The sequence below is a fragment of the Triticum aestivum genome, chromosome 7B (genome assembly GCF_018294505.1).
Source record: "Triticum aestivum cultivar Chinese Spring chromosome 7B, IWGSC CS RefSeq v2.1, whole genome shotgun sequence".
Taxonomy (NCBI): domain Eukaryota; kingdom Viridiplantae; phylum Streptophyta; class Magnoliopsida; order Poales; family Poaceae; genus Triticum; species Triticum aestivum.
This window is the reverse complement of record NC_057813.1, coordinates 593,544,914-593,554,720: the sequence shown is the minus strand read 5'-3', so window position 1 is coordinate 593,554,720 and position 9,807 is coordinate 593,544,914.

Below are 9,807 nucleotides of genomic sequence, written 5' to 3'. Positions count from 1 at the left end.
CTTCCAACACATATCGTCAGCTCACCTTTAGCTAGTCTCCGTTTATTCCGTAGCCTTTTGTTTCGAGTTACTAACACTTAGCAACCGAACCGGTATCTAATACCCTGGTGCTACTAGGAGTACTAGCAAAGTACACATTAACACAATGTATATCCAATATACTTCTATCGACCTTGCCAGCCTTCTTATCTACCAAGTATCTAGGGTAATTCTGCTCTAGTGGTTGTTCCCCTTATTACAGAAGCACTTAGTCTCGGGTTTGGGTTTTACCTTGGGTTTCTTCACTAGAGCAGCAGCTGATTTGCCGTTTCATGAAGTATCCCTTCTTGCCCTTGCCCTTCTTGAAACTAGTGGTTTCACCAACCATCAACAATTGATGCTCCTTCTTGATTTCTACTTTCGCGGTGTCAAACATCGCGAATACCTCAAGGATCATCATATCTATCCCTGATATGTTATAGTTCATCACGAAGCTCTAACAGCTTGGTGGCAATGACTTTGGAGAACCATCACTGTCTTATCTGGAAGATCAACTCCCACTCGATTCAAATGATTGTTGTACTCAGACAATCTGAGCACAAGCTCAACAATTGAGCTTTTCTCCTTAGTTTGCAGGTTAAGAAAGTCATCGGAGGTCTTATACCTCTTGACATGGGCACGAGCCTGAAATCCCAATTTCAGCCCTCAAAACATCTCATATGTTTCGCGATGTTTCAAAAACGTCTTTGGTGCCTCAACTCTAAACCGTTTAACTGAACTATCACGTAGTTATCAAAACGTGTATGTCAGATGTTCGCAACAACCACAGACAACGTTCGAGGTTCAGCACACTGAGCGGTGCATTAAGGACATAAGCCTTCTATGAAGCAATGAGGACAATCCTCAGTTTACGGACCTAGTCCGCATAATTGCTACTATCAACTTTCAACTAATTTTTCTCTAGGAACATATCTAAACAGTAGAACTATAGCGTGAGCTACGACATAATTTGCAAAAACCTTTTGACTATGTTCAGGATAATTAAGTTCATCTTATGAACTCCCACTCAGATAGACATCCCTCTAGTCATCTAAGTGATTACATGATCCGAGTCAAACTAGGCCGTGTCCGATCATCACGTGAGACGGACTAGTCATCATCGGTGAACATCTTCATGTTGATCGTATCTTCTATACGACTCATGTTCGACCTTTCGGTCTCCGTGTTCCGAGGCCATGTCTGTACATGCTAGGCTCGTCAAGTTAACCCTAAGTGTTTCGCGTGTGTAAATCTGTCTTACACCCGTTGTATGTGAACGTTAGAATCTAACACCCGATCATCACGTGGTGCTTCGAAACACGAACTGTCGCAACGGTGCACAGTTAGGGGAGAACACTTCTTGAAATTGTTGTAAGGGATCATCTTATTTACTACCGTCGTTCTAAGCAAATAAGATGTATAAACATGATAAACATCACATGCAATCAAATAGTGACATGATATGGCCATCATCACTTTGCTCCTTTTGATCTCCATCTTCGGGGCTCCATGATCATCATCGTCACCGGCATGACACCATGATCTCCATCATCATGATCTCCATCATCGTGTCTTCATGAAGTTGCCTCGCCAACTATTACTTCTACTACTATGGCTAACGGTTAGCAATAAAGTAAAGTAATTACATGACGTTTAAGTTGACACGCAGGTCACAAATAAATAAAGACAACTCCTATGGCTCCTGCCGGTTGTCATACTCATCGACATGCAAGTCGTGATTCCTATTACAAGAACATGATCAATCTCATACATCACATATATCATTCATCACATCCTTTTGGCCATATCACATCACATAGCATACCCTGCAAAAACAAGTTAGACGTCCTCTAATTGTTGTTTGCATGTTTTACGTGGCTGCTATGGGTTTCTAGCAAGAACGTTTCTTACCTACGCATGAACCACAACGTGATATGCCAATTGCTATTTACCCTTCATAAGGACCCTTTTCATCGAATCCGATCCGACTAAAGTGGGAGAGACAGACACCCGCCAGCCACCTTATGCAACTAGTGCATGTTTGTCGGTGGAACCGGTCTCACGTAAGCGTACGTGTAAGGTTGGTCCGGGCCGCTTCATCCCACGATGCCGCCGAATCAAGATAAGACTAGTAACGGCAAGCATATTGAACAATATCGACGCCCACAACTACTTTGTGTTCTACTCGTGCAAAGAATCTACGCAATAGACCTAGCTCATGATGCCACTGTTGGGGAACGTAGCAGAAATTCAAAAATTTTCCTACGTATCACCAAGATCTATCTATGGAGAGACCAGCAACGAGTAGAAAGGAGAGTGCATCTACATACCCTTGTAGATCGCTAAGCGGAAGCGTTCAAGTGAACGGGGTTGATGGAGTCGTACTCGTCGTGATTCAGATCACCGATGATCCTAGTGCCGAACGGACGGCACCTCCGCGTTCAACACACGTACAGCTCGACGATGTCTCCCACGCCTTGATCCAGCAAGGAGAGAGGGAGAGGTTGAGGAAGACTCCATCCAGCAGCAGCACAACGGCGTGGTGGTGATGGAGGAGCGTGGCAATCCTGCAGGGCTTCGCCAAGCACCTACGGGAGAGGAGGAGGTGTCACGGGAGGGAGGGAGGCGCCAAGGGCTCAGGTATGGATGCCCTCCCTCCCCTCCACTATATATAGGGGCAGGGGAGAGGGGGGAGGCGCAGCCTTGCCCCTTCCTCCAAGGAAGGGGTGCGGCTAAGAGGGGGGAGGAGTCCATCCTCCCCAAGGCACCTCGGAGGTGCCTTCCCCCTTTAGGACTCTCCCCTTTTTCCTATATCTTGGCGCATGGGCCTCTAGGGGCTGGTGCCCTTGGCCCATGTAGGCCAAGGCGCACCCCCTACAGCCCATGTGGCCCCCCGGGGCAGGTGGCCCCACCCGGTGGGCCCCCGGGACCCTTCCGGTGGTCCCGGTACAATACCGATGACCCCGAAACTTGTCCCGATGGCCGAAACAGGACTTCCTATATATAAATCTTTACCTCCGGACCATTCCGGAACTCCTCGTGACGTCCGGGATCTCATCCGGGACTCCGAACAACATTCGGTAACCACATACAAGCTTCCTTTATAACCCTAGCGTCATCGAACCTTAAGTGTGTAGACCCTACGGGTTCGGGAGACATGCAGACATGACCGAGATGTTCTCCGGTCAATAACCAACAGCGGGATCTGGATACCCATGTTGGCTCCCACATGTTCCACGATGATCTCATCGGATGAACCACGATGTCAAGGACTCAATCGATCCCGTATACAATTCCCTTTGTCTAGCGGTATGGTACTTGCCCGAGATTCGATCGTCGGTATACCGATACCTTGTTCAATCTCGTTACCGGCAAGTCTCTTTACTCGTTCCGTAACACATCATCCCGTGATCAACCCCTTGGTCACATTGTGCACATTATGATGATGTCCTACCGAGTGGGCCCAGAGATACCTCTCCGTTTACACGGAGTGACAAAATCCCAATCTCGATTCGTGCCAACCCAACAGACACTTTCAGAGATACCCGTAGTGTACCTTTATAGCCACCCAGTTACGTTGTGACGTTTGGCACACCCAAAGCACTCCTACGGTATCCGGGAGTTGCACAATCTCATGGTCTAAGGAAATGATACTTGACATTAGAAAAGCTTTAGCATACGAACTACATGATCTTGTGCTAGGCTTAGGATTGGGTCTTGTCCATCACATCATTCTCCTAATGATGTGATCCCGTTATCAACGACATCCAATGTCCATGGTCAGGAAACCATAACCATCTATTGATTAACGAGCTAGTCAACTAGAGGCTTACTAGGGACATGGTGTTGTCTATGTATCCACACATGTATCTGAGTTTCCTATCAATACAATTCTAGCATGGATAATAAACGATTATCATGAACAAGGAAATATAATAATAATCAATTTATTGTTGCCTCTAGGGCATATTTCCAACAAAAACATCGTGTCCCCAGTCTCCTGTTACCATTAGCCTTAGACGCACAGTTCGGGACCCCCTACCTGAGATCCGCCGGTTTTGACTCCGACACCCGCATCAGTCGCCGTCCGCCTGCGATACGAGGTACGCCACCCACCTGGTGATGTACACGCGGCATGGTGGCACGCGACGCAGGGAGGGCCCGACCGGCGCTGAGACCCAGGTGGTTGCGCCATCATCACGTAATGATGAGCTGCATGCACATGCACATGCACCGGTGGGATCCTCTGCGGCCAATTCACGTGCTCTGCTTCAACAATCCGCCGTAGAAAATCCGACCGCATCTTCATTGGGATCTGATGTGGTCCCACATGAGCAGTCTGTGGGATCCTCTGTGGCCACCGATCCTGATGTTTTACAACCACGACACACACGGCTGCAACAAGGGGTAATTCAACCCGTTTATGACAAGTATATAACCAAGTATGGCATGGTTTGTTCCACAGGTGAACCAGATGAGCCTAACACCCTTGAAGCAGCATTTTGTGATGAGAAGTGGAAGAAAGCCATGCATGAAGAATACATGGCATTGATGAGAAACAAAACATGGCACTTGGTTCCCCCACAGCAAGGTAAAATTTTGATTGAATGCAAGTGGGTTTTCAGGATTAAGAGGAAAGCTGATGGAACCATTGATCGTTATAAGGCTAGACTCATTGCAAAAGGTTTTAAACAGAGACATGGCATAGACTACGAGGACACCTTTAGTCCAGTAGGAAAGGCCGGACACTATTCGCCTTGTCTTGTCTATTGTTGTCTCTAGAGGATGGAGTCTCAGACAACTCGATGTTCAGAATGCGTTTCTCCATGGTGTTCTGTAAGAGGAAGTGTACATGAAACAACCTCCTGGGTTTGAGAGTAAGAATGCTCCTTCTTATGTGTGCAGGCTTGATAAAGCATTATACAGGTTAAAGCAAGCTCCAAGGGCATGGTATGCTCGCCTTTGTCACAAAATGCAAGCACTTGGTTTTGTTCCGTCTAAGTCTGACACATCATTGTTCATCTACAACAAGTTCAACACATGCATATTTGTTCTTATATATGTTGATGATATTATTGTGACTAGCTCATCTGATAAAGAAATCACAAGACTTCTCAAGGATTTGAGTGCAGACTTTGCTCTAAAGGATCTTTGTGACTTGCATTATTTTCTTGGGATTAAGGTGAAAAAGCACAAGGATGGACTTATTCTCTCTCAAGAAAAGTATGCCACTGACTTGGTTAAGAAAGCTGGGCTACAAGGATGCAAACCCTCTCTTACTTCGTTATCTAGCTCAGAAAAATTATCCCTTGCAGAAGGCGACCCCTTGAGCCAAGAAGACAGCACCAAATACATGAGTCTGGTAGGAGCCCTTCAGTATCTCACACTTAACAGACCTGAAATTTCATTTGCTGTTAACAAAGTCTGCCAGTTTCTCGATGCACCTACCAGTGTTCATCTAACAGCTTCCAAACGCATAGTTCGATATGTTAAGCACACTCTAAACTTAGGACTGAACTTCAGCAAATCATCGTTTACTCTAGTCAGTGCATTCTCTGACTCTAATTGGGCAGGTTGTCTTGATGACAGATGCTCCACTGGTGGTTTTGTAGTATTTTTTGGACCTAACTTGATATCATGGTGTGCACGTAAGCAGGCAACTGTATCCAGGTCGAGCACAGAGGCAGAATACAAGGCACTGGCAAATGCCACAGCCGAGATAATATGGGTTCTGTCCATGCTGAAGGAACTTGGCATACAAAGTAAACATGCTCCGTGCTTATGGTGTGACAACCTTGGAGCTACCTATCTCTCTGCAAATCCGGTGTTCCATGCTAGGACAAAACACATAGAGATAGATTTTCATTTTGTCAGAGAAAGAGTTGCTCAGAAGCAACTTGATATTCGTTTTGTGCACTCCAAAGATCAACTTGCAGATGGATTCACAAAGCCTTTGCCTACAAGAAGCTTTGAAGATTTCAAGCATAATCTCAATTTGATGAAGTTGTGATTAAGGGAGGGTGTTAAACAGGCCGTATGTGTCAAACATGTTTGGGCAGGAGTCTTTCGGTTAGGATAGGAGGTTTATCTCTGTAACCATTACTCTTATCTCTAGCTAGCTTGATATCCAAGTTGTAACCTCTCCTGTAAGATCTAAACTGTTGTATTCGCTATCAGGGACTCGGCGCCCTTGCCTATAACATGTACGGCGTCCCCTATCGATATGGTAAGACATTTTCTATGATTGTTACTGCCGGTTCAGCCGGATGTGTACCTCAGACTGGGTGAAGCCGAAATCTAGCGTTCTTAAGGGAATATTCGGTCAGTGAACAAAAGATGTTTTTGTTTATTACAACGTAAATCCCCAGATGTTTTGTTTCCTGCGCTTTTGTGCGCAGTTCGGACATGCACATCGATGCATGCGCACCTAGAGAAAGGAACCCCTAACGGAACTATTCTCTCTGGAAGATGTTTCTTACTATCCATGTAATATAACATAACTAGTTGGGTACTTGTTTGTTCACGCACTTATGACCCCTACGCCTGGTTTCCATGCATACCCCGTTTTTTTCATAACTGTGTGGGTATTCAGATACACTTCGGACTGTCAGGTCCGGGGGCTGAAGCGAAAAGGTCCACCATGACAAATGATTTTAAATCCGGCTAGGGACTACATAGGTCCATTTAAATTACATAGTCACTTGGACTGGCTATATTCTTCTTGTATACCATCCAGCAGGCTGTCTAGCCTACAATCCTGTTGGGAATACTTTGCGGCTAACGCTACTTGGTCATATACCAGACTTATGGGTATCTCTTGCCCATCTGACCCCACCGGTCCGACTTCGGCCATATGGTTCGGGTCAGCCTTGGCGTATCGTGTCTTCACCATGGCCCAGGCTTCCCTCGCACCTTGTCGGCAGGCTGATATCTTCCATAACCAGAAGCGCCGCCGCGCTCCTTTGAGCATTTCCACAAGCTCGCTCATGCCTCCTGGCAGGGAAGCGGATGGCCACAAGGCCTGGGCAATACCCTGCATCACCTGTCGCGCTCGTTCGTGCAGTTGTGAAAGATCTTGCAGCATATTGCCCGCGGATCCGGGCATCTCCTCTTCAGGACGGCCCGTCAGCATACCTACAGACATAACTCTGTCAATACGCTTCCTCGCCGAACCGTACTATAGTTCGTTTAAGCACTTACTATAAATGCCGCGTCGAAGCCTCCTATTCTCCTTTAGGGAGTCAGCGAGCTGAGCCCAAACATCTTTTAATTCGACGCTCAGTCGGATATTAGCATCTTGGAGATTATTTCTCTCTCGAATAGCCTGCGTCAGCACAGCTCGCCCGCCTTCAGCTGACTTCGCAGATGTGTCTCATTATCTTCCACAATCTTCGGATTCTCTCCGGGATTGTCTGCAGCATCTTTTGTTAGATTTACAAACCATGCCGAATAAATAACGGGTATACATCCTTACATATTCCGTTATCAAAGCAAGTCTTACCAGAAGAGGCCTTTTTTGATTCTTCTTGTTCGGCAACAGCGGCCTTCAGCTGGATCTTACATTCCTCCAGCTCTTGAGATAAATGGGTATTCTTCTCTACAAGAACCTATGCATACAATGATCCTTAAATCAGTTGTGCCAACTATTTCAAGTCTCAGGGGCTACTACTACACATACTTATCAAGTTTTCTTACCCGTATATCCTTCGCATACTGGTCCGTCGCTCTGGCAAGTCCATCTTGAGCGACGCGAATATATGTGTCTCCGGAGTTGAAGGCATTGAAAGCCTCCTCGGAGAAAATACCGTTGCGGAGTACGGCCCGTCTGCGCCGGTGATTCATGGCGCTCTTCACTTCGGAGTTTGTAGCGGAAAGCCTGTACGCATCCTCTGGGGGAGGGCAATTCAGCGTTGCCCCCACATCAGCCTCCACCCGTGAGTCCGGTTCAGGAATCCGGCTGCTTGAGGCGTGGCCGGCAGGGGATCCAGATATGGTCCGGCGGATGTTTTTTCTGCCAGGACATAATGCAAACTATCACATTTCGGCAAAGATAATCACAAAGCAGGCTTATTTTGTACCTCTGCCCCGGCATCTCAGTTCTAACCGCCTTCCTCTTATGCCTGCCTGGCCCAGGTGCCCTTTGCTAGTGAGCCCCCGGGGGCTCGGCACGGCATCCTAATGGCCGTTTCTGTAAAAATACAACATGTGTGCTTAAGGCACGACATAATTCAGAATTTAGGGCTCCGGCTTCACTTAGATTCGACACCGGGAGCAGCCCAGGATAATCGGCAAAGATGGCCACCAAGGCGCCGTCACGGCTTGCTTGATAAAATGTCCCGTTGACAAGCTCCACGGATATATCCGGATCTTCTTCAAGTCGGGGGTCGAGAGCCCGGCCAAGATCCTCTGGCTGCGGAGGTGGGCTGTTGAACTCTTCCACGGCCCTTCTCAGTTCCTGCTTTGAAAATAGCAAGACAAATGATTGGTGACAAAGGACACAGGGATGAATAGAGTCGATTGAGGAATGATAGCTTACCCAGCTTGGGGGGTTGTACATGGAAAATCCATCCCGGGGCTTAATGCGGAGGAACTCCTCTTCTTCCCCTTTGTATAAATCGGATAATATTTTTGCCAGTGCGGTGGCGGAGTCCGGACCTTTACGACCGCAGCGGGTGGCATCATCTTCTCCATTAAAGTGACACATGGGTTTCCCCCGATATTGAAGTGGCTGCACCCCCCGCATTATGCATATTGACATGACCTCTATTATTGTCAATCCTGATTTGGCCAGAATTTTTATCCTGGCCATCAGATAGAGGACCTCTCTGTCATCTTCCTTCTGGGGGCTCCGCGGGCGCCAGTTTTGGCGTTTCTTCAGCGCGGCGTTGGTAAACTCGGGAAGTCCCGGCCGGATTGGGTCCAGAAGGGGAACATCATCTACATAGAACCACTCCTAAGGCCAGTCTTCGGATGCCTTCTTTGGAGTGCCGGACAGGTATCCGGCTTGGGCGACGCGCCATATTTCGGCTCCGCCCACTTGATATATAGATCCCTCCTGATTGCGAGGGACGAGGCAAAATAGCCTCTTCCATAACTCGAAATGAGCTTCGCAGCCCAAGAATAGCTCGCAGAAGGCAACATACCCTACGATGTGCAGTATGGAGGCAGGAGTGAAGTTGTGCAGCTGGAGACCGTAGAACTCCAGGAGCCCGCGGAGGAATGGGTGGATTGGAAACCCAAGCCCTCTCAGCAAATACGGGACAAGGCATATCCGCTCCCCTCTGGATGAGTTCAGAAAGTTCTCTGCTTGCTCGCCGCCATTATAGGTGGCTAGTCCTGTTGGGGAACGTAGCAGAAATTCAAAATTTTCCTACGTGTCACCGAGATCTATCTATGGAGAAACCAGCAACGAGGGGAAGGAGGGTGCATCTACATACCCTTGTAGATCGCTAAGCGTAAGCGTTCAAGAGAACGGGGTTGAAGGAGTCGTACTCATCGTGATCCAAATCACCAGAGATCCTAGTGCCGAACGGACGACACCTCCGCGTTCAACACACGTACAGCCCGGTGACGTCTCCCATGCCTTGATCCAGCAAGGAGAGAGGGAGAGGTTGAGGAAGACTCCATCTAGCAGCAGCACAACGGCGTGGTGGTGGTGGAGGAGCGTGGTAATCCTGCAGGGCTTCGACAAGCACCACGGGAGAGGAAGAGTAAGAGAGGTAGGGCTGCGCCAATAGGGGGATAAACTCATGTGTTGGGTAGCCCCCAGACCTCATGTATTTATAGGGG